The following is a 27,009-nucleotide window of genomic DNA, read 5'->3' as shown; positions in this document are numbered from 1 at the left end:
ACATGACTGTTAGTAGTATTAGTACATGTCTGTTAGTAGTATTACTGTAGTACATGTCTGTTAGTAGTATTACTGTAGTACATGTCTGTTAGTAGTACTACTGTAGTACATGACTGTTAGTAGTATTACTGTAGTACATGACTGTTAGTAGTATTACTGTAGTACATGTCTGTTAGTAGTATTAGTACATGTCTGTTAGTAGTATTACTGTAGTACATGTCTGTTAGTAGTACTACTGTAGTACAAGACTGTTAGTAGTACTACTGTAGTACATGTCTGTTAGTAGTACTACTGTAGTACATGTCTGTTAGTAGTACTACTGTAATACATGTCTGTTAGTAGTATTAGTACATGTCTGTTAGTAGTATTACTGTAGTACATGTCTGTTAGTAGTATTACTGTAGTACATGACTGTTAGTAGTATTACTGTAGTACATGTCTGTTAGTAGTACTACTGTAGTACATGTCTGTTAGTAGTATTATTGTAGTACATGTCTGTTAGTAGTATTACTGTAGTACATGTCTGTTAGTAGTATTACTGTAGTACATATCTGTTAGTAGTACTACTGTAGTACATGTCTGTTAGTAGTACTACTGTAATACATGTCTGTTAGTAGTATTACTGTAGTACATGTCTGTTAGTAGTATTACTGTAGTACATGTCTGTTAGTAGTACTACTGTAGTACATGTCTGTTAGTACTACTGTAGTACATGTCTGTTAGTAGTACTACTGTAGTACATGACTGTTAGTAGTATTAGTACATGTTTGTTAGTAGTATTACTGTAGTACATGTCTGTTAGTAGTATTACTGTAGTACATGTCTGTTAGTAGTATTACTGTAGTACATGACTGTTAGTAGTATTACTGTAGTACATGTCTGTTAGTAGTATTAGTAAATGTCTGTTAGTAGTATTACTGTAGTACATGTCTGTTAGTAGTACTACTGTAGTACAAGACTGTTAGTAGTACTACTGTAGTACATGTCTGTTAGTAGTACTACTGTAGTACATGTCTGTTAGTAGTACTACTGTAATACATGTCTGTTAGTAGTATTAGTACATGTCTGTTAGTAGTATTACTGTAGTACATGTCTGTTAGTAGTACTACTGTAGTACATGACTGTTAGTAGTATTACTGTAGTACATGTCTGTTAGTAGTATTACTGTAGTACATGACTGTTAGTAGTACTACTGTAGTACATGACTGTTAGTAGTACTACTGTAGTACATGTCTGTTAGTAGTACTACTGTAGTACATGTCTGTTAGTAGTACTACTGTAATACATGTCTGTTAGTAGTATTAGTACATGTCTGTTAGTAGTATTACTGTAGTACATGTCTGTTAGTAGTATTACTGTAGTACATGACTGTTAGTAGTATTACTGTAGTACATGTCTGTTAGTAGTACTACTGTAGTACATGTCTGTTAGTAGTATTATTGTAGTACATGTCTGTTAGTAGTATTACTGTAGTACATGTCTGTTAGTAGTATTACTGTAGTACATGTCTGTTAGTAGTATTACTGTAGTACATATCTGTTAGTAGTACTACTGTAGTACATGTCTGTTAGTAGTACTACTGTAATACATGTCTGTTAGTAGTATTACTGTAGTACATGTCTGTTAGTAGTATTACTGTAGTACATGTCTGTTAGTAGTACTACTGTAGTACATGTCTGTTAGTACTACTGTAGTACATGTCTGTTAGTAGTACTACTGTAGTACATGACTGTTAGTAGTATTAGTACATGTTTGTTAGTAGTATTACTGTAGTACATGTCTGTTAGTAGTATTACTGTAGTACATGTCTGTTAGTAGTATTACTGTAGTACATGACTGTTAGTAGTATTACTGTAGTACATGTCTGTTAGTAGTATTAGTAAATGTCTGTTAGTAGTATTACTGTAGTACATGTCTGTTAGTAGTACTACTGTAGTACAAGACTGTTAGTAGTACTACTGTAGTACATGTCTGTTAGTAGTACTACTGTAGTACATGTCTGTTAGTAGTACTACTGTAATACATGTCTGTTAGTAGTATTAGTACATGTCTGTTAGTAGTATTACTGTAGTACATGTCTGTTAGTAGTACTACTGTAGTACATGACTGTTAGTAGTATTACTGTAGTACATGTCTGTTAGTAGTATTACTGTAGTACATGACTGTTAGTAGTACTACTGTAGTACATGACTGTTAGTAGTACTACTGTAGTACATGTCTGTTAGTAGTATTACTGTAGTACATGTCTGTTAGTAGTATTACTGTAGTACATGTCTGTTAGTAGTACTACTGTAGTACATGTCTGTTAGTAGTATTACTGTAGTACATGTCTGTTAGTAGTATTACTGTAGTACATGTCTGTTAGTAGTATTACTGTAGTACATGTCTGTTAGTAGTATTAGTACATGTCTGTTAGTAGTACTACTGTAGTACAAGACTGTTAGTAGTACTACTGTAGTACATGTCTGTTAGTAGTACTACTGTAGTACATGACTGTTAGTAGTATTACTGTAGTACATGTCTGTTAGTAGTATTACTGTAGTACATGTCTGTTAGTAGTACTACTGTAGTACATGTCTGTTAGTAGTATTACTGTAGTACATGTCTGTTAGTAGTACTACTGTAGTACATGACTGTTAGTAGTATTAGTACATGTCTGTTAGTAGTATTACTGTAGTACATGTCTGTTAGTAGTATTACTGTAGTACATGTCTGTTAGTAGTACTACTGTAGTACATGACTGTTAGTAGTATTACTGTAGTACATGACTGTTAGTAGTATTACTGTAGTACATGTCTGTTAGTAGTATTAGTAAATGTCTGTTAGTAGTATTACTGTAGTACATGTCTGTTAGTAGTACTACTGTAGTACAAGACTGTTAGTAGTACTACTGTAGTACATGTCTGTTAGTAGTACTACTGTAGTACATGTCTGTTAGTAGTACTACTGTAATACATGTCTGTTAGTAGTATTAGTACATGTCTGTTAGTAGTATTACTGTAGTACATGTCTGTTAGTAGTACTACTGTAGTACATGACTGTTAGTAGTATTACTGTAGTACATGTCTGTTAGTAGTATTACTGTAGTACATGACTGTTAGTAGTACTACTGTAGTACATGACTGTTAGTAGTACTACTGTAGTACATGTCTGTTAGTAGTATTACTGTAGTACATGTCTGTTAGTAGTATTACTGTAGTACATGTCTGTTAGTAGTACTACTGTAGTACATGTCTGTTAGTAGTATTACTGTAGTACATGTCTGTTAGTAGTATTACTGTAGTACATGTCTGTTAGTAGTATTACTGTAGTACATGTCTGTTAGTAGTATTAGTACATGTCTGTTAGTAGTACTACTGTAGTACAAGACTGTTAGTAGTACTACTGTAGTACATGTCTGTTAGTAGTACTACTGTAGTACATGACTGTTAGTAGTATTACTGTAGTACATGTCTGTTAGTAGTATTACTGTAGTACATGTCTGTTAGTAGTACTACTGTAGTACATGTCTGTTAGTAGTATTACTGTAGTACATGTCTGTTAGTAGTACTACTGTAGTACATGACTGTTAGTAGTATTAGTACATGTCTGTTAGTAGTATTACTGTAGTACATGTCTGTTAGTAGTATTACTGTAGTACATGTCTGTTAGTAGTACTACTGTAGTACATGACTGTTAGTAGTATTACTGTAGTACATGACTGTTAGTAGTATTACTGTAGTACATGTCTGTTAGTAGTATTAGTACATGTCTGTTAGTAGTATTACTGTAGTACATGTCTGTTAGTAGTACTACTGTAGTACAAGACTGTTAGTAGTACTACTGTAGTACATGTCTGTTAGTAGTACTACTGTAGTACATGTCTGTTAGTAGTACTACTGTAATACATGTCTGTTAGTAGTATTAGTACATGTCTGTTAGTAGTATTACTGTAGTACATGTCTGTTAGTAGTATTACTGTAGTACATGACTGTTAGTAGTATTACTGTAGTACATGTCTGTTAGTAGTACTACTGTAGTACATGTCTGTTAGTAGTATTATTGTAGTACATGTCTGTTAGTAGTATTACTGTAGTACATGTCTGTTAGTAGTATTACTGTAGTACATATCTGTTAGTAGTACTACTGTAGTACATGTCTGTTAGTAGTACTACTGTAATACATGTCTGTTAGTAGTATTACTGTAGTACATGTCTGTTAGTAGTATTACTGTAGTACATGTCTGTTAGTAGTACTACTGTAGTACATGTCTGTTAGTACTACTGTAGTACATGTCTGTTAGTAGTACTACTGTAGTACATGACTGTTAGTAGTATTAGTACATGTTTGTTAGTAGTATTACTGTAGTACATGTCTGTTAGTAGTATTACTGTAGTACATGTCTGTTAGTAGTATTACTGTAGTACATGACTGTTAGTAGTATTACTGTAGTACATGTCTGTTAGTAGTATTAGTAAATGTCTGTTAGTAGTATTACTGTAGTACATGTCTGTTAGTAGTACTACTGTAGTACAAGACTGTTAGTAGTACTACTGTAGTACATGTCTGTTAGTAGTACTACTGTAGTACATGTCTGTTAGTAGTACTACTGTAATACATGTCTGTTAGTAGTATTAGTACATGTCTGTTAGTAGTATTACTGTAGTACATGTCTGTTAGTAGTACTACTGTAGTACATGACTGTTAGTAGTATTACTGTAGTACATGTCTGTTAGTAGTATTACTGTAGTACATGTCTGTTAGTAGTACTACTGTAGTACATGACTGTTAGTAGTATTAGTACATGTCTGTTAGTAGTATTACTGTAGTACATGTCTGTTAGTAGTATTACTGTAGTACATGTCTGTTAGTAGTACTACTGTAGTACATGTCTGTTAGTAGTATTACTGTAGTACATGACTGTTAGTAGTACTACTGTAGTACATGACTGTTAGTAGTACTACTGTAGTACATGTCTGTTAGTAGTATTACTGTAGTACATGTCTGTTAGTAGTATTACTGTAGTACATGTCTGTTAGTAGTACTACTGTAGTACATGTCTGTTAGTAGTATTACTGTAGTACATGTCTGTTAGTAGTATTACTGTAGTACATGTCTGTTAGTAGTATTACTGTAGTACATGTCTGTTAGTAGTATTAGTACATGTCTGTTAGTAGTACTACTGTAGTACAAGACTGTTAGTAGTACTACTGTAGTACATGTCTGTTAGTAGTACTACTGTAGTACATGACTGTTAGTAGTATTACTGTAGTACATGTCTGTTAGTAGTATTACTGTAGTACATGTCTGTTAGTAGTACTACTGTAGTACATGTCTGTTAGTAGTATTACTGTAGTACATGTCTGTTAGTAGTACTACTGTAGTACATGACTGTTAGTAGTATTAGTACATGTCTGTTAGTAGTATTACTGTAGTACATGTCTGTTAGTAGTATTACTGTAGTACATGTCTGTTAGTAGTACTACTGTAGTACATGACTGTTAGTAGTATTACTGTAGTACATGACTGTTAGTAGTATTACTGTAGTACATGTCTGTTAGTAGTATTAGTACATGTCTGTTAGTAGTATTACTGTAGTACATGTCTGTTAGTAGTACTACTGTAGTACAAGACTGTTAGTAGTACTACTGTAGTACATGTCTGTTAGTAGTACTACTGTAGTACATGTCTGTTAGTAGTACTACTGTAATACATGTCTGTTAGTAGTATTAGTACATGTCTGTTAGTAGTATTACTGTAGTACATGTCTGTTAGTAGTATTACTGTAGTACATGACTGTTAGTAGTATTACTGTAGTACATGTCTGTTAGTAGTACTACTGTAGTACATGTCTGTTAGTAGTATTATTGTAGTACATGTCTGTTAGTAGTATTACTGTAGTACATGTCTGTTAGTAGTATTACTGTAGTACATATCTGTTAGTAGTACTACTGTAGTACATGTCTGTTAGTAGTACTACTGTAATACATGTCTGTTAGTAGTATTACTGTAGTACATGTCTGTTAGTAGTATTACTGTAGTACATGTCTGTTAGTAGTACTACTGTAGTACATGTCTGTTAGTACTACTGTAGTACATGTCTGTTAGTAGTACTACTGTAGTACATGACTGTTAGTAGTATTAGTACATGTTTGTTAGTAGTATTACTGTAGTACATGTCTGTTAGTAGTATTACTGTAGTACATGTCTGTTAGTAGTATTACTGTAGTACATGACTGTTAGTAGTATTACTGTAGTACATGTCTGTTAGTAGTATTAGTAAATGTCTGTTAGTAGTATTACTGTAGTACATGTCTGTTAGTAGTACTACTGTAGTACAAGACTGTTAGTAGTACTACTGTAGTACATGTCTGTTAGTAGTACTACTGTAGTACATGTCTGTTAGTAGTACTACTGTAATACATGTCTGTTAGTAGTATTAGTACATGTCTGTTAGTAGTATTACTGTAGTACATGTCTGTTAGTAGTACTACTGTAGTACATGACTGTTAGTAGTATTACTGTAGTACATGTCTGTTAGTAGTATTACTGTAGTACATGACTGTTAGTAGTACTACTGTAGTACATGACTGTTAGTAGTACTACTGTAGTACATGTCTGTTAGTAGTATTACTGTAGTACATGTCTGTTAGTAGTATTACTGTAGTACATGTCTGTTAGTAGTATTACTGTAGTACATGACTGTTAGTAGTACTACTGTAGTACATGACTGTTAGTAGTACTACTGTAGTACATGTCTGTTAGTAGTATTACTGTAGTACATGTCTGTTAGTAGTATTACTGTAGTACATGTCTGTTAGTAGTACTACTGTAGTACATGTCTGTTAGTAGTATTAGTACATGTCTGTTAGTAGTATTACTGTAGTACATGTCTGTTAGTAGTACTACTGTAGTACATGACTGTTAGTAGTATTACTGTAGTACATGTCTGTTAGTAGTATTAGTACATGTCTGTTAGTAGTATTACTGTAGTACATGTCTGTTAGTAGTACTACTGTAGTACAAGACTGTTAGTAGTACTACTGTAGTACATGTCTGTTAGTAGTACTACTGTAGTACATGTCTGTTAGTAGTACTACTGTAATACATGTCTGTTAGTAGTATTAGTACATGTCTGTTAGTAGTATTACTGTAGTACATGTCTGTTAGTAGTACTACTGTAGTACATGTCTGTTAGTAGTATTACTGTAGTACATGTCTGTTAGTAGTACTACTGTAGTACATGTCTGTTAGTAGTACTACTGTAGTACATGACTGTTAGTAGTACTACTGTAGTACATGTCTGTTAGTAGTACTACTGTAGTACATGTCAGTTAGTAGTATTACTGTAGTACATGTCTGTTAGTAGTATTAGTAAATGTCTGTTAGTAGTATTACTGTAGTACATGTCTGTTAGTAGTACTACTGTAGTACAAGACTGTTAGTAGTACTACTGTAGTACATGTCTGTTAGTAGTACTACTGTAGTACATGTCTGTTAGTAGTACTACTGTAATACATGTCTGTTAGTAGTATTAGTACATGTCTGTTAGTAGTATTACTGTAGTACATGTCTGTTAGTAGTACTACTGTAGTACATGACTGTTAGTAGTATTACTGTAGTACATGTCTGTTAGTAGTATTACTGTAGTACATGACTGTTAGTAGTACTACTGTAGTACATGACTGTTAGTAGTACTACTGTAGTACATGTCTGTTAGTAGTATTACTGTAGTACATGTCTGTTAGTAGTATTACTGTAGTACATGTCTGTTAGTAGTACTACTGTAGTACATGTCTGTTAGTAGTAATACTGTAGTACATGTCTGTTAGTAGTATTACTGTAGTACATGTCTGTTAGTAGTATTACTGTAGTACATGTCTGTTAGTAGTATTAGTACATGTCTGTTAGTAGTACTACTGTAGTACAAGACTGTTAGTAGTACTACTGTAGTACATGTCTGTTAGTAGTACTACTGTAGTACATGACTGTTAGTAGTATTACTGTAGTACATGTCTGTTAGTAGTATTACTGTAGTACATGTCTGTTAGTAGTACTACTGTAGTACATGTCTGTTAGTAGTATTACTGTAGTACATGTCTGTTAGTAGTATTACTGTAGTACATGTCTGTTAGTAGTACTACTGTAGTACATGTCTGTTAGTAGTACTACTGTAGTACATGACTGTTAGTAGTACTACTGTAGTACATGTCTGTTAGTAGTACTACTGTAGTACATGTCAGTTAGTAGTATTACTGTAGTACATGTCTGTTAGTAGTACTACTGTAATACATGTCTGTTAGTAGTATTACTTTAGTACATGTCTGTTAGTACTATTACTGTAGTACATGTCTGTTAGTAGTACTACTGTAGTACATGTCTGTTAGTAGTACTACTGTAGTACATGACTGTTAGTAGTACTACTGTAATACATGTCTGTTAGTAGTATTACTGTAGTACATGTCTGTTAGTAGTATTACTGTAGTACATGTCTGTTAGTAGTATTACTGTAGTACATGTCTGTTAGTAGTACTACTGTAGTACATGACTGTTAGTAGTATTACTGTAGTACATGTCTGTTAATAGTATTACTGTAGTACATGTCTGTTAGTAGTATTACTGTAGTACATGTATGTTAGTAGTATTACTGTAGTACATGGCTGTTAGTAGTATTACTGTAGTACATGTCTGTTAGTAGTATTACTGTAGTACATGACTGTTAGTAGTATTACTGTAGTACATGTCTGTTAGTAGTATTAGTACATGTTTGTTAGTAGTATTACTGTAGTACATGTCTGTTAGTAGTATTACTGTAGTACATGTCTGTTAGTAGTATTACTGTAGTACATGACTGTTAGTAGTATTACTGTAGTACATGTCTGTTAGTAGTATTACTGTAGTACATGTCTGTTAGTAGTATTACTGTAGTACATGTCTGTTAGTAGTATTACTGTAGTACATGTCTGTTAGTAGTATTACTGTAGTACATGACTGTTAGTAGTACTACTGTAGTACATGACTGTTAGTAGTATTACTGTAATACATGTCTGTTAGTAGTACTACTGTAGTACATGACTGTTAGTAGTATTACTGTAGTACATGACTGTTAGTAGTATTACTGTAGTACATGTCTGTTAGTAGTACTACTGTAGTACATGTCTGTTAGTAGTATTACTGTAGTACATGTCTGTTAGTAGTATTACTGTAGTACATGTCTGTTAGTAGTACTACTGTAGTACATGTCTGTTAGTAGTACTACTGTAGTACATGACTGTTAGTAGTACTACTGTAGTACATGTCTGTTAGTAGTACTACTGTAGTACATGTCTGTTAGTAGTATTATTGTAGTACATGTCTGTTAGTAGTACTACTGTAATACATGTCTGTTAGTAGTATTACTGTAGTACATGTCTGTTAGTACTATTACTGTAGTACATGTCTGTTAGTAGTACTACTGTAGTACATGTCTGTTAGTAGTACTACTGTAGTACATAACTGTTAGTAGTACTACTGTAAAACATGTCTGTTAGTAGTATTACTGTAGTACATGTCTGTTAGTAGTATTACTGTAGTACATGTCTGTTAGTAGTATTACTGTAGTACATGTCTGTTAGTAGTATTAGTACATATCTGTTAGTAGTACTACTGTAGTACAAGACTGTTAGTAGAACTACTGTAGTACATGTCTGTTAGTAGTACTACTGTAGTACATGACTGTTAGTAGTATTAGTACATGTCTGTTAGTAGTATTACTGTAGTACATGTCTGTTAGTAGTACTACTGTAATACATGTCTGTTAGTAGTATTAGTACATGTCTGTTAGTAGTATTACTGTAGTACATGTCTGTTAGTAGTACTACTGTAGTACATGACTGTTAGTAGTATTACTGTAGTACATGTCTGTTAGTAGTATTACTGTAGTACATGACTGTTAGTAGTACTACTGTAGTACATGACTGTTAGTAGTACTACTGTAGTACATGTCTGTTAGTAGTATTACTGTAGTACATGTCTGTTAGTAGTATTACTGTAGTACATGTCTGTTAGTAGTACTACTGTAGTACATGTCTGTTAGTAGTATTACTGTAGTACATGTCTGTTAGTAGTATTACTGTAGTACATGTCTGTTAGTAGTATTACTGTAGTACATGTCTGTTAGTAGTATTAGTACATGTCTGTTAGTAGTACTACTGTAGTACAAGACTGTTAGTAGTACTACTGTAGTACATGTCTGTTAGTAGTACTACTGTAGTACATGACTGTTAGTAGTATTACTGTAGTACATGTCTGTTAGTAGTATTACTGTAGTACATGTCTGTTAGTAGTACTACTGTAGTACATGTCTGTTAGTAGTATTACTGTAGTACATGTCTGTTAGTAGTATTACTGTAGTACATGTCTGTTAGTAGTACTACTGTAGTACATGTCTGTTAGTAGTACTACTGTAGTACATGACTGTTAGTAGTACTACTGTAGTACATGTCTGTTAGTAGTACTACTGTAGTACATGTCAGTTAGTAGTATTACTGTAGTACATGTCTGTTAGTAGTACTACTGTAATACATGTCTGTTAGTAGTATTACTTTAGTACATGTCTGTTAGTACTATTACTGTAGTACATGTCTGTTAGTAGTACTACTGTAGTACATGTCTGTTAGTAGTACTACTGTAGTACATGACTGTTAGTAGTACTACTGTAATACATGTCTGTTAGTAGTATTACTGTAGTACATGTCTGTTAGTAGTATTACTGTAGTACATGTCTGTTAGTAGTACTACTGTAGTACATGTCTGTTAGTACTACTGTAGTACATGTCTGTTAGTAGTACTACTGTAGTACATGACTGTTAGTAGTATTAGTACATGTTTGTTAGTAGTATTACTGTAGTACATGTCTGTTAGTAGTATTACTGTAGTACATGTCTGTTAGTAGTATTACTGTAGTACATGACTGTTAGTAGTATTACTGTAGTACATGTCTGTTAGTAGTATTAGTAAATGTCTGTTAGTAGTATTACTGTAGTACATGTCTGTTAGTAGTACTACTGTAGTACAAGACTGTTAGTAGTACTACTGTAGTACATGTCTGTTAGTAGTACTACTGTAGTACATGTCTGTTAGTAGTATTACTGTAGTACATGTCTGTTAGTAGTATTACTGTAGTACATGACTGTTAGTAGTACTACTGTAGTACATGACTGTTAGTAGTACTACTGTAGTACATGTCTGTTAGTAGTATTACTGTAGTACATGTCTGTTAGTAGTATTAGTACATATCTGTTAGTAGTACTACTGTAGTACAAGACTGTTAGTAGAACTACTGTAGTACATGTCTGTTAGTAGTACTACTGTAGTACATGACTGTTAGTAGTATTAGTACATGTCTGTTAGTAGTATTACTGTAGTACATGTCTGTTAGTAGTACTACTGTAATACATGTCTGTTAGTAGTATTAGTACATGTCTGTTAGTAGTATTACTGTAGTACATGTCTGTTAGTAGTACTACTGTAGTACATGACTGTTAGTAGTATTACTGTAGTACATGTCTGTTAGTAGTATTACTGTAGTACATGACTGTTAGTAGTACTACTGTAGTACATGACTGTTAGTAGTACTACTGTAGTACATGTCTGTTAGTAGTATTACTGTAGTACATGTCTGTTAGTAGTATTACTGTAGTACATGTCTGTTAGTAGTACTACTGTAGTACATGTCTGTTAGTAGTATTACTGTAGTACATGTCTGTTAGTAGTATTACTGTAGTACATGTCTGTTAGTAGTATTACTGTAGTACATGTCTGTTAGTAGTATTAGTACATGTCTGTTAGTAGTACTACTGTAGTACAAGACTGTTAGTAGTACTACTGTAGTACATGTCTGTTAGTAGTACTACTGTAGTACATGACTGTTAGTAGTATTACTGTAGTACATGTCTGTTAGTAGTATTACTGTAGTACATGTCTGTTAGTAGTACTACTGTAGTACATGTCTGTTAGTAGTATTACTGTAGTACATGTCTGTTAGTAGTATTACTGTAGTACATGTCTGTTAGTAGTACTACTGTAGTACATGTCTGTTAGTAGTACTACTGTAGTACATGACTGTTAGTAGTACTACTGTAGTACATGTCTGTTAGTAGTACTACTGTAGTACATGTCAGTTAGTAGTATTACTGTAGTACATGTCTGTTAGTAGTACTACTGTAATACATGTCTGTTAGTAGTATTACTTTAGTACATGTCTGTTAGTACTATTACTGTAGTACATGTCTGTTAGTAGTACTACTGTAGTACATGTCTGTTAGTAGTACTACTGTAGTACATGACTGTTAGTAGTACTACTGTAATACATGTCTGTTAGTAGTATTACTGTAGTACATGTCTGTTAGTAGTATTACTGTAGTACATGTCTGTTAGTAGTACTACTGTAGTACATGTCTGTTAGTACTACTGTAGTACATGTCTGTTAGTAGTACTACTGTAGTACATGACTGTTAGTAGTATTAGTACATGTTTGTTAGTAGTATTACTGTAGTACATGTCTGTTAGTAGTATTACTGTAGTACATGTCTGTTAGTAGTATTACTGTAGTACATGACTGTTAGTAGTATTACTGTAGTACATGTCTGTTAGTAGTATTAGTAAATGTCTGTTAGTAGTATTACTGTAGTACATGTCTGTTAGTAGTACTACTGTAGTACAAGACTGTTAGTAGTACTACTGTAGTACATGTCTGTTAGTAGTACTACTGTAGTACATGTCTGTTAGTAGTACTACTGTAATACATGTCTGTTAGTAGTATTAGTACATGTCTGTTAGTAGTATTACTGTAGTACATGTCTGTTAGTAGTACTACTGTAGTACATGACTGTTAGTAGTATTACTGTAGTACATGTCTGTTAGTAGTATTACTGTAGTACATGACTGTTAGTAGTACTACTGTAGTACATGACTGTTAGTAGTACTACTGTAGTACATGTCTGTTAGTAGTATTACTGTAGTACATGTCTGTTAGTAGTATTACTGTAGTACATGTCTGTTAGTAGTACTACTGTAGTACATGTCTGTTAGTAGTATTACTGTAGTACATGTCTGTTAGTAGTATTACTGTAGTACATGTCTGTTAGTAGTATTACTGTAGTACATGTCTGTTAGTAGTATTAGTACATGTCTGTTAGTAGTACTACTGTAGTACAAGACTGTTAGTAGTACTACTGTAGTACATGTCTGTTAGTAGTACTACTGTAGTACATGACTGTTAGTAGTATTACTGTAGTACATGTCTGTTAGTAGTATTACTGTAGTACATGTCTGTTAGTAGTACTACTGTAGTACATGTCTGTTAGTAGTATTACTGTAGTACATGTCTGTTAGTAGTACTACTGTAGTACATGACTGTTAGTAGTATTAGTACATGTCTGTTAGTAGTATTACTGTAGTACATGTCTGTTAGTAGTATTACTGTAGTACATGTCTGTTAGTAGTACTACTGTAGTACATGACTGTTAGTAGTATTACTGTAGTACATGACTGTTAGTAGTATTACTGTAGTACATGTCTGTTAGTAGTATTAGTACATGTCTGTTAGTAGTATTACTGTAATACATGTCTGTTAGTAGTACTACTGTAGTACATGACTGTTAGTAGTATTACTGTAGTACATGTCTGTTAGTAGTATTACTGTAGTACATGTCTGTTAGTAGTACTACTGTAGTACATGTCTGTTAGTAGTATTACTGTAGTACATGTCTGTTAGTAGTATTACTGTAGTACATCTCTGTTAGTAGTACTACTGTAGTACATGTCTGTTAGTAGTACTACTGTAGTACATGACTGTTAGTAGTACTACTGTAGTACATGTCTGTTAGTAGTACTACTGTAGTACATGTCAGTTAGTAGTATTACTGTAGTACATGTCTGTTAGTAGTACTACTGTAATACATGTCTGTTAGTAGTATTACTTTAGTACATGTCTGTTAGTACTATTACTGTAGTACATGTCTGTTAGTAGTACTACTGTAGTACATGTCTGTTAGTAGTACTACTGTAGTACATGACTGTTAGTAGTACTACTGTAATACATGTCTGTTAGTAGTATTACTGTAGTACATGTCTGTTAGTAGTATTACTGTAGTACATGTCTGTTAGTAGTATTACTGTAGTACATGTCTGTTAGTAGTACTACTGTAGTACATGACTGTTAGTAGTATTACTGTAGTACATGTCTGTTAGTAGTATTACTGTAGTACATGTCTGTTAGTAGTACTACTGTAATACATGTCTGTTAGTAGTATTACTGTAGTACATGTCTGTTAGTACTATTACTGTAGTACATGTCTGTTAGTAGTACTACTGTAGTACATGTCTGTTAGTAGTACTACTGTAGTACATAACTGTTAGTAGTACTACTGTAAAACATGTCTGTTAGTAGTATTACTCTAGTACATGTCTGTTAGTAGTATTACTGTAGTACATGTCTGTTAGTAGTATTACTGTAGTACATGTCTGTTAGTAGTATTAGTACATATCTGTTAGTAGTACTACTGTAGTACAAGACTGTTAGTAGAACTACTGTAGTACATGTCTGTTAGTAGTACTACTGTAGTACATGACTGTTAGTAGTATTAGTACATGTCTGTTAGTAGTATTACTGTAGTACATGTCTGTTAGTAGTACTACTGTAATACATGTCTGTTAGTAGTATTAGTACATGTCTGTTAGTAGTATTACTGTAGTACATGTCTGTTAGTAGTACTACTGTAGTACATGACTGTTAGTAGTATTACTGTAGTACATGTCTGTTAGTAGTATTACTGTAGTACATGACTGTTAGTAGTACTACTGTAGTACATGACTGTTAGTAGTACTACTGTAGTACATGTCTGTTAGTAGTATTACTGTAGTACATGTCTGTTAGTAGTATTACTGTAGTACATGTCTGTTAGTAGTACTACTGTAGTACATGTCTGTTAGTAGTATTACTGTAGTACATGTCTGTTAGTAGTATTACTGTAGTACATGTCTGTTAGTAGTATTACTGTAGTACATGTCTGTTAGTAGTATTAGTACATGTCTGTTAGTAGTACTACTGTAGTACAAGACTGTTAGTAGTACTACTGTAGTACATGTCTGTTAGTAGTACTACTGTAGTACATGACTGTTAGTAGTATTACTGTAGTACATGTCTGTTAGTAGTATTACTGTAGTACATGTCTGTTAGTAGTACTACTGTAGTACATGTCTGTTAGTAGTATTACTGTAGTACATGTCTGTTAGTAGTATTACTGTAGTACATGTCTGTTAGTAGTACTACTGTAGTACATGTCTGTTAGTAGTACTACTGTAGTACATGACTGTTAGTAGTACTACTGTAGTACATGTCTGTTAGTAGTACTACTGTAGTACATGTCAGTTAGTAGTATTACTGTAGTACATGTCTGTTAGTAGTACTACTGTAATACATGTCTGTTAGTAGTATTACTTTAGTACATGTCTGTTAGTACTATTACTGTAGTACATGTCTGTTAGTAGTACTACTGTAGTACATGTCTGTTAGTAGTACTACTGTAGTACATGACTGTTAGTAGTACTACTGTAATACATGTCTGTTAGTAGTATTACTGTAGTACATGTCTGTTAGTAGTATTACTGTAGTACAAGACTGTTAGTAGAACTACTGTAGTACATGTCTGTTAGTAGTACTACTGTAGTACATGACTGTTAGTAGTATTAGTACATGTCTGTTAGTAGTATTACTGTAGTACATGTCTGTTAGTAGTACTACTGTAATACATGTCTGTTAGTAGTATTAGTACATGTCTGTTAGTAGTATTACTGTAGTACATGTCTGTTAGTAGTACTACTGTAGTACATGACTGTTAGTAGTATTACTGTAGTACGTGTCTGTTAGTAGTATTACTGTAGTACATGACTGTTAGTAGTACTACTGTAGTACATGACTGTTAGTAGTACTACTGTAGTACATGTCTGTTAGTAGTATTACTGTAGTACATGTCTGTTAGTAGTATTACTGTAGTACATGTCTGTTAGTAGTACTACTGTAGTACATGTCTGTTAGTAGTATTACTGTAGTACATGTCTGTTAGTAGTATTACTGTAGTACATGTCTGTTAGTAGTATTACTGTAGTACATGTCTGTTAGTAGTATTAGTACATGTCTGTTAGTAGTACTACTGTAGTACAAGACTGTTAGTAGTACTACTGTAGTACATGTCTGTTAGTAGTACTACTGTAGTACATGACTGTTAGTAGTATTACTGTAGTACATGTCTGTTAGTAGTACTACTGTAGTACATGTCTGTTAGTAGTATTACTGTAGTACATGTCTGTTAGTAGTATTACTGTAGTACATGTCTGTTAGTAGTACTACTGTAGTACATGTCTGTTAGTAGTACTACTGTAGTACATGACTGTTAGTAGTACTACTGTAGTACATGTCTGTTAGTAGTACTACTGTAGTACATGTCAGTTAGTAGTATTACTGTAGTACATGTCTGTTAGTAGTACTACTGTAATACATGTCTGTTAGTAGTATTACTTTAGTACATGTCTGTTAGTACTATTACTGTAGTACATGTCTGTTAGTAGTACTACTGTAGTACATGTCTGTTAGTAGTACTACTGTAGTACATGACTGTTAGTAGTACTACTGTAATACATGTCTGTTAGTAGTATTACTGTAGTACATGTCTGTTAGTAGTATTACTGTAGTACATGTCTGTTAGTAGTATTACTGTAGTACATGTCTGTTAGTAGTACTACTGTAGTACATGACTGTTAGTAGTATTACTGTAGTACATGTCTGTTAGTAGTATTACTGTAGTACATGTCTGTTAGTAGTATTACTGTAGTACATGTCTGTTAGTAGTATTACTGTAGTACATGGCTGTTAGTAGTATTACTGTAGTACATGTCTGTTAGTAGTATTACTGTAGTACATGACTGTTAGTAGTATTACTGTAGTACATGTCTGTTAGTAGTATTAGTACATGTTTGTTAGTGGTATTACTGTAGTACATGTCTGTTAGTAGTATTACTGTAGTACATGTCTGTTAGTAGTATTACTGTAGTACATGACAGTTAGTAGTATTACTGTAGTACATGTCTGTTAGTAGTATTACTGTAGTACATGTCTGTTAGTAGTATTACTGTAGTACATGTCTGTTAGTAGTATTACTGTAGTACATGACTGTTAGTAGTACTACTGTAGTACATGACTGTTAGTAGTATTACTGTAATACATGTCTGTTAGTAGTACTACTGTAGTACATGACTGTTAGTAGTATTACTGTAGTACATGTCTGTTAGTAGTATTACTGTAGTACATGTCTGTTAGTAGTACTACTGTAGTACATGTCTGTTAGTAGTATTACTGTAGTACATGTCTGTTAGTAGTATTACTGTAGTACATGTCTGTTAGTAGTACTACTGTAGTACATGTCTGTTAGTAGTACTACTGTAGTACATGACTGTTAGTAGTACTACTGTAGTACATGTCTGTTAGTAGTACTACTGTAGTACATGTCTGTTAGTAGTATTATTGTAGTACATGTCTGTTAGTAGTACTACTGTAATACATGTCTGTTAGTAGTATTACTGTAGTACATGTCTGTTAGTACTATTACTGTAGTACATGTCTGTTAGTAGTACTACTGTAGTACATGTCTGTTAGTAGTACTACTGTAGTACATAACTGTTAGTAGTACTACTGTAAAACATGTCTGTTAGTAGTATTACTGTAGTACATGTCTGTTAGTAGTATTACTGTAGTACATGTCTGTTAGTAGTATTACTGTAGTACATGTCTGTTAGTAGTATTAGTACATATCTGTTAGTAGTACTACTGTAGTACAAGACTGTTAGTAGAACTACTGTAGTACATGTCTGTTAGTAGTACTACTGTAGTACATGACTGTTAGTAGTTATAGTACATGTCTGTTAGTAGTATTACTGTAGTACATGTCTGTTAGTAGTATTACTGTAGTACATGTCTGTTAGTAGTACTACTGTAGTACATGACTGTTAGTAGTATTACTGTAGTACATGACTGTTAGTAGTATTACTGTAGTACATGTCTGTTAGTAGTATTAGTACATGTCTGTTAGTAGTATTACTGTAGTACATGTCTGTTAGTAGTACTACTGTAGTACAAGACTGTTAGTAGTACTACTGTAGTACATGTCTGTTAGTAGTACTACTGTAGTACATGTCTGTTAGTAGTACTACTGTAATACATGTCTGTTAGTAGTATTAGTACATGTCTGTTAGTAGTATTACTGTAGTACATGTCTGTTAGTAGTATTACTGTAGTACATGTCTGTTAGTAGTATTACTGTAGTACATGTCTGTTAGTAGTATTATTGTAGTACATGTCTGTTAGTAGTATTACTGTAGTACATGTCTGTTAGTAGTATTACTGTAGTACATGTCTGTTAGTAGTATTACTGTAGTACATGTCTGTTAGTAGTATTACTGTAGTACATGACTGTTAGTAATATTACTGTAGTACATGTCTGTTAGTAGTATTACTGTAGTACATGTCTGTTAGTAGTATTACTGTAGTACATGTCTGTTAGTAGTATTAGTACATATCTGTTAGTAATACTACTGTAGTACAAGACTGTTAGTAGTACTACTGTAGTACATGTCTGTTAGTAGTACTACTGTAGTACATGACTGTTAGTAGTATTAGTACATGTCTGTTAGTAGTATTACTGTAGTACATGTCTGTTAGTAGTATTACTGTAGTACATGTCTGTTAGTAGTACTACTGTAGTACATGACTGTTAGTAGTATTACTGTAGTACATGACTGTTAGTAGTATTACTGTAGTACATGTCTGTTAGTAGTATTAGTACATGTCTGTTAGTAGCATTACTGTAGTACATGACTGTTAGTAGTATTACTGTAGTACATGTCTGTTAGTAGTATTACTGTAGTACATGACTGTTAGTAGTATTACTGTAGTACATGTCTGTTAGTAGTATTAGTACATGTTTGTTAGTAGTATTACTGTAGTACATGTCTGTTAGTAGTATTACTGTAGTACATGTCTGTTAGTAGTATTACTGTAGTACATGACTGTTAGTAGTATTACTGTAGTACATGTCTGTTAGTAGTATTACTGTAGTACATGTCTGTTAGTAGTATTACTGTAGTACATGTCTGTTAGTAGTATTACTCTAGTACATGTCTGTTAGTAGTATTACTGTAGTACATGACTGTTAGTAGTACTACTGTAGTACATGACTGTTAGTAGTATTACTGTAATACATGTCTGTTAGTAGTACTACTGTAGTACATGACTGTTAGTAGTATTACTGTAGTACATGTCTGTTAGTAGTATTACTGTAGTACATGTCTGTTAGTAGTACTACTGTAGTACATGTCTGTTAGTAGTATTACTGTAGTACATGTCTGTTAGTAGTATTACTGTAGTACATGTCTGTTAGTAGTACTACTGTAGTACATGTCTGTTAGTAGTACTACTGTAGTACATGACTGTTAGTAGTACTACTGTAGTACATGTCTGTTAGTAGTACTACTGTAGTACATGTCTGTTAGTAGTATTATTGTAGTACATGTCTGTTAGTAGTACTACTGTAATACATGTCTGTTAGTAGTATTACTGTAGTACATGTCTGTTAGTACTATTACTGTAGTACATGTCTGTTAGTAGTACTACTGTAGTACATGTCTGTTAGTAGTACTACTGTAGTACATAACTGTTAGTAGTACTACTGTAAAACATGTCTGTTAGTAGTATTACTGTAGTACATGTCTGTTAGTAGTATTACTGTAGTACATGTCTGTTAGTAGTATTACTGTAGTACATGTCTGTTAGTAGTATTAGTACATATCTGTTAGTAGTACTACTGCAGTACAAGACTGTTAGTAGTACTACTGTAGTACATGTCTGTTAGTAGTACTACTGTAGTACATGACTGTTAGTAGTATTAGTACATGTCTGTTAGTAGTATTACTGTAGTACATGTCTGTTAGTAGTATTACTGTAGTACATGTCTGTTAGTAGTACTACTGTAGTACATGACTGTTAGTAGTATTACTGTAGTACATGACTGTTAGTAGTATTACTGTAGTACATGTCTGTTAGTAGTATTAGTACATGTCTGTTAGTAGTATTACTGTAGTACATGTCTGTTAGTAGTACTACTGTAGTACAAGACTGTTAGTAGTACTACTGTAGTACATGTCTGTTAGTAGTACTACTGTAATACATGTCTGTTAGTAGTATTAGTACATGTCTGTTAGTACTATTACTGTAGTACATGTCTGTTAGTAGTATTACTGTAGTACATGTCTGTTAGTAGTATTATTGTAGTACATGTCTGTTAGTAGTATTACTGTAGTACATGTCTGTTAGTAGTATTACTGTAGTACATGTCTGTTAGTAGTATTACTGTAGTACATGTCTGTTAGTAGTATTACTGTAGTACATGACTGTTAGTAATATTACTGTAGTACATGTCTGTTAGTAGTATTACTGTAGTACATGTCTGTTAGTAGTATTACTGTAGTACATGTCTGTTAGTAGTATTAGTACATATCTGTTAGTAGTACTACTGTAGTACAAGACTGTTAGTAGTACTACTGTAGTACATGTCTGTTAGTAGTACTACTGTAGTACATGACTGTTAGTAGTATTAGTACATGTCTGTTAGTAGTATTACTGTAGTACATGTCTGTTAGTAGTATTACTGTAGTACATGTCTGTTAGTAGTACTACTGTAGTACATGACTGTTAGTAGTATTACTGTAGTACATGACTGTTAGTAGTATTACTGTAGTACATGTCTGTTAGTAGTATTAGTACATGTCTGTTAGTAGTATTACTGTAGTACATGTCTGTTAGTAGTACTACTGTAGTACAAGACTGTTAGTAGTACTACTGTAGTACATGTCTGTTAGTAGTATTACTGTAGTACATGTCTGTTAGTAGTACTACTGTAATACATGTCTGTTAGTAGTATTAGTACATGTCTGTTAGTAGTATTACTGTAGTACATGTCTGTTAGTAGTATTACTGTAGTACATGACTGTTAGTAGTATTACTGTAGTACATGTCTGTTAGTAGTACTACTGTAGTACATGTCTGTTAGTAGTATTATTGTAGTACATGTCTGTTAGTAGTATTACTGTAGTACATGTCTGTTAGTAGTATTACTGTAGTACATGTCTGTTAGTAGTATTACTGTAGTACATATCTGTTAGTAGTACTACTGTAGTACATGTCTGTTAGTAGTACTACTGTAATACATGTCTGTTAGTAGTATTACTGTAGTACATGTCTGTTAGTAGTATTACTGTAGTACATGTCTGTTAGTAGTACTACTGTAGTACATGTCTGTTAGTACTACTGTAGTACATGTCTGTTAGTAGTACTACTGTAGTACATGACTGTTAGTAGTATTAGTACATGTTTGTTAGTAGTATTACTGTAGTACATGTCTGTTAGTAGTATTACTGTAGTACATGTCTGTTAGTAGTACTACTGTAGTACATGACTGTTAGTAGTATTACTGTAGTACATGACTGTTAGTAGTACTACTGTAGTACATGACTGTTAGTAGTATTACTGTAGTACATGTCTGTTAGTAGTACTACTGTAGTACATGACTGTTAGTAGTATTACTGTAGTACATGACTGTTAGTAGTACTACTGTAGTACATGTCTGTTAGTAGTACTACTGTAGTACATGACTGTTAGTAGTATTACTGTAGTACATGTCTGTTAGTAGTTACTGTAGTACATGTCTGTTAGTAGTACTACTGTAGTACATGTCTGTTAGTAGTACTACTGTAGTACATGACTGTTAGTAGTACTACTGTAGTACATGTCTGTTAGTAGTATTACTGTAGTACATGTCTGTTAGTAGTATTACTGTAGTACATGTCTGTTAGTAGTACTACTGTAGTACATGTCTGTTAGTAGTACTACTGTAGTACATGACTGTTAGTAGTATTACTGTAGTACATGTCTGTTAGTAGTATTAGTACATGTCTGTTAGTAGTATTACTGTAGTACATGTCTGTTAGTAGTATTACTGTAGTACATGTCTGTTAGTAGTATTACTGTAGTACATGACTGTTAGTAGTATTACTGTAGTACATGTCTGTTAGTAGTATTACTGTAGTACATGTCTGTTAGTAGTATTACTGTAGTACATGTCTGTTAGTAGTATTACTGTAGGACATGTCTGTTAGTAGTATTATTGTAGTACATGTCTGTTAGTAGTATGACTGTAGTACATGACTGTTAGTAGTATTACTGTAGTACATGTCTGTTAGTAGTACTACTGTAGTACATGACTGTTAGTAGTATTACTGTAGTACATGTCTGTTAGTAGTATTACTGTAGTACATATCTGTTAGTAGTATTACTGTAGTACATGACTGTTAGTAGTATTACTGTAGTACATGACTGTTAGTAGTACTGCTGTAGTACATGACTGTTAGTAGTACTACTGTAGTACATGTCTGTTAGTAGTATTACTGTAGTACATGTCTGTTAGTAGTATTACTGTAGTACATGTCTGTTAGTAGTACTACTGTAGTACATGTCTGTTAGTAGTCTTATTGTAGTACATGTCTGTTAGTAGTATTACTGTAGTACATGTCTGTTAGTAGTATTACTGTAGTACATGTCTGTTAGTAGTATTACTGTAGTACATGACTGTTAGTAGTATTACTGTAGTACATGTCTGTTAGTAGTACTACTGTAGTACATGACTGTTAGTAGTATTACTGTAGTACATGTCTGTTAGTAGTATTACTGCAGTACATATCTGTTGGTAGTATTACTGTAGTACATGTCTGTTAGTAGTACTACTGTAGTACATGACTGTTAGCAGTATTACTGTAGTACATGACTGTTAGTAGTATCACTGTAGTACATGTCTGTTAGTAGTACTACTGTAGTACAAGACTGTTAGTAGTACTACTGTAGTACATGTCTGTTAGTAGTACTACTGTAGTACATGTCTGTTAGTAGTACTACTGTAATACATGTCTGTTAGTAGTATTAGTACATGTCTGTTAGTAGTATTACTGTAGTACATGTCTGTTAGTAGTATTACTGTAGTACATGTCTGTTAGTAGTATTACTGTAGTACATGTCTGTTAGTAGTATTATTGTAGTACATGTCTGTTAGTAGTATTACTGTAGTACATGTCTGTTAGTAGTATTACTGTAGTACATGTCTGTTAGTAGTATTATTGTAGTACATGTCTGTTAGTAGTATTACTGTAGTACATGTCTGTTAGTAGTATTACTGTAGTACATGTCTGTTAGTAGTATTACTGTAGTACATATCTGTTAGTAGTACTACTGTAGTACATGTCTGTTAGTAGTACTACTGTAGTACATGTCTGTTAGTAGTACTACTGTAGTACATGACTGTTAGTAGTATTAGTACATGTTTGTTAGTAGTATTACTGTAGTACATGTCTGTTAGTAGTATTACTGTAGTACATGTCTGTTAGTAGCATTACTGTAGTACATGACTGTTAGTAGTATTACTGTAGTACATGTCTGTTAGTAGTAATACTGTAGTACATGACTGTTAGTAGTATTACTGTAGTACATGTCTGTTAGTAGTATTACTGTAGTACATGTCTGTTAGTAGTATTACTGTAGTACATGTCTGTTAGTAGTATTAGTACATATCTGTTAGCAGTACTACTGTAGTACAAGACTGTTAGTAGTACTACTGTAGTACATGTCTGTTAGTAGTACTACTGTAGTACATGACTGTTAGTAGTATTAGTACATGTCTGTTAGTAGTATTACTGTAGTACATGTCTGTTAGTAGTATTACTGTAGTACATGTCTGTTAGTAGTATTACTGTAGTACATGACTGTTAGTAGTATTACTGTAGTACATGTCTGTTAGTAGTATTAGTACATGTCTGTTAGTAGTATTACTGTAGTACATGTCTGTTAGTAGTACTACTGTAGTACAAGACTGTTAGTAGTACTACTGTAGTACATGTCTGTTAGTAGTACTACTGTAGTACATGTCTGTTAGTAGTACTACTGTAATACATGTCTGTTAGTAGTATTACTGTAGTACATGACTGTTAGTAGTACTACTGTAGTACATGACTGTTAGTAGTATTACTGTAGTACATGTCTGTTAGTAGTACTACTGTAGTACATGACTGTTAGTAGTATTACTGTAGTACATGACTGTTAGTAGTACTACTGTAGTACATGTCTGTTAGTAGTACTACTGTAGTACATGACTGTTAGTAGTATTACTGTAGTACATGTCTGTTAGTAGTTACTGTAGTACATGTCTGTTAGTAGTACTACTGTAGTACATGTCTGTTAGTAGTACTACTGTAGTACATGACTGTTAGTAGTACTACTGTAGTACATGTCTGTTAGTAGTATTACTGTAGTACATGTCTGTTAGTAGTATTACTGTAGTACATGTCTGTTAGTAGTACTACTGTAGTACATGTCTGTTAGTAGTACTACTGTAGTACATGACTGTTAGTAGTATTACTGTAGTACATGTCTGTTAGTAGTATTAGTACATGTCTGTTAGTAGTATTACTGTAGTACATGTCTGTTAGTAGTATTACTGTAGTACATGTCTGTTAGTAGTATTACTGTAGTACATGACTGTTAGTAGTATTACTGTAGTACATGTCTGTTAGTAGTATTACTGTAGTACATGTCTGTTAGTAGTATTACTGTAGTACATGTCTGTTAGTAGTATTACTGTAGGACATGTCTGTTAGTAGTATTATTGTAGTACATGTCTGTTAGTAGTATGACTGTAGTACATGACTGTTAGTAGTATTACTGTAGTACATGTCTGTTAGTAGTACTACTGTAGTACATGACTGTTAGTAGTATTACTGTAGTACATGTCTGTTAGTAGTATTACTGTAGTACATATCTGTTAGTAGTATTACTGTAGTACATGACTGTTAGTAGTATTACTGTAGTACATGACTGTTAGTAGTACTGCTGTAGTACATGACTGTTAGTAGTACTACTGTAGTACATGTCTGTTAGTAGTATTACTGTAGTACATGTCTGTTAGTAGTATTACTGTAGTACATGTCTGTTAGTAGTACTACTGTAGTACATGTCTGTTAGTAGTCTTATTGTAGTACATGTCTGTTAGTAGTATTACTGTAGTACATGTCTGTTAGTAGTATTACTGTAGTACATGTCTGTTAGTAGTATTACTGTAGTACATGACTGTTAGTAGTATTACTGTAGTACATGTCTGTTAGTAGTACTACTGTAGTACATGACTGTTAGTAGTATTACTGTAGTACATGTCTGTTAGTAGTATTACTGCAGTACATATCTGTTGGTAGTATTACTGTAGTACATGTCTGTTAGTAGTACTACTGTAGTACATGACTGTTAGCAGTATTACTGTAGTACATGACTGTTAGTAGTATCACTGTAGTACATGTCTGTTAGTAGTACTACTGTAGTACAAGACTGTTAGTAGTACTACTGTAGTACATGTCTGTTAGTAGTACTACTGTAGTACATGTCTGTTAGTAGTACTACTGTAATACATGTCTGTTAGTAGTATTAGTACATGTCTGTTAGTAGTATTACTGTAGTACATGTCTGTTAGTAGTATTACTGTAGTACATGTCTGTTAGTAGTATTACTGTAGTACATGTCTGTTAGTAGTATTATTGTAGTACATGTCTGTTAGTAGTATTACTGTAGTACATGTCTGTTAGTAGTATTACTGTAGTACATGTCTGTTAGTAGTATTATTGTAGTACATGTCTGTTAGTAGTATTACTGTAGTACATGTCTGTTAGTAGTATTACTGTAGTACATGTCTGTTAGTAGTATTACTGTAGTACATATCTGTTAGTAGTACTACTGTAGTACATGTCTGTTAGTAGTACTACTGTAGTACATGTCTGTTAGTAGTACTACTGTAGTACATGTCTGTTAGTAGTACTACTGTAGTACATGACTGTTAGTAGTATTAGTACATGTTTGTTAGTAGTATTACTGTAGTACATGTCTGTTAGTAGTATTACTGTAGTACATGTCTGTTAGTAGTATTACTGTAGTACATGACTGTTAGTAGTATTACTGTAGTACATGTCTGTTAGTAGTAATACTGTAGTACATGACTGTTAGTAGTATTACTGTAGTACATGTCTGTTAGTAGTATTACTGTAGTACATGTCTGTTAGTAGTATTACTGTAGTACATGTCTGTTAGTAGTATTAGTACATATCTGTTAGCAGTACTACTGTAGTACAAGACTGTTAGTAGTACTACTGTAGTACATGTCTGTTAGTAGTACTACTGTAGTACATGACTGTTAGTAGTATTAGTACATGTCTGTTAGTAGTATTACTGTAGTACATGTCTGTTAGTAGTATTACTGTAGTACATGTCTGTTAGTAGTATTACTGTAGTACATGACTGTTAGTAGTATTACTGTAGTACATGTCTGTTAGTAGTATTAGTACATGTCTGTTAGTAGTATTACTGTAGTACATGTCTGTTAGTAGTACTACTGTAGTACAAGACTGTTAGTAGTACTACTGTAGTACATGTCTGTTAGTAGTACTACTGTAGTACATGTCTGTTAGTAGTATTACTGTAGTACATGACTGTTAGTAGTATTACTGTAGTACATGTCTGTTAGTAGTATTACTGTAGTACATGTCTGTTAGTAGTATTATTGTAGTACATGTCTGTTAGTAGTATTACTGTAGTACATGTCTGTTAGTAGTATTACTGTAGTACATGTCTGTTAGTAGTATTACTGTAGTACATATCTGTTAGTAGTACTACTGTAGTACATGTCTGTTAGTAGTACTACTGTAATACATGTCTGTTAGTAGTATTACTGTAGTACATGTCTGTTAGTACTACTGTAGTACATGTCTGTTAGTAGTACTACTGTAGTACATGACTGTTAGTAGTATTAGTACATGTTTGTTAGTAGTATTACTGTAGTACATGTCTGTTAGTAGTAT

The sequence above is a fragment of the Telmatherina bonti genome (assembly GCF_933228915.1).
Source record: "Telmatherina bonti genome assembly, chromosome: 1".
In the NCBI taxonomy this organism is placed as follows: Eukaryota; Metazoa; Chordata; class Actinopteri; order Atheriniformes; family Telmatherinidae; genus Telmatherina; species Telmatherina bonti.
Note: the sequence above shows the minus strand (reverse complement) of the source record.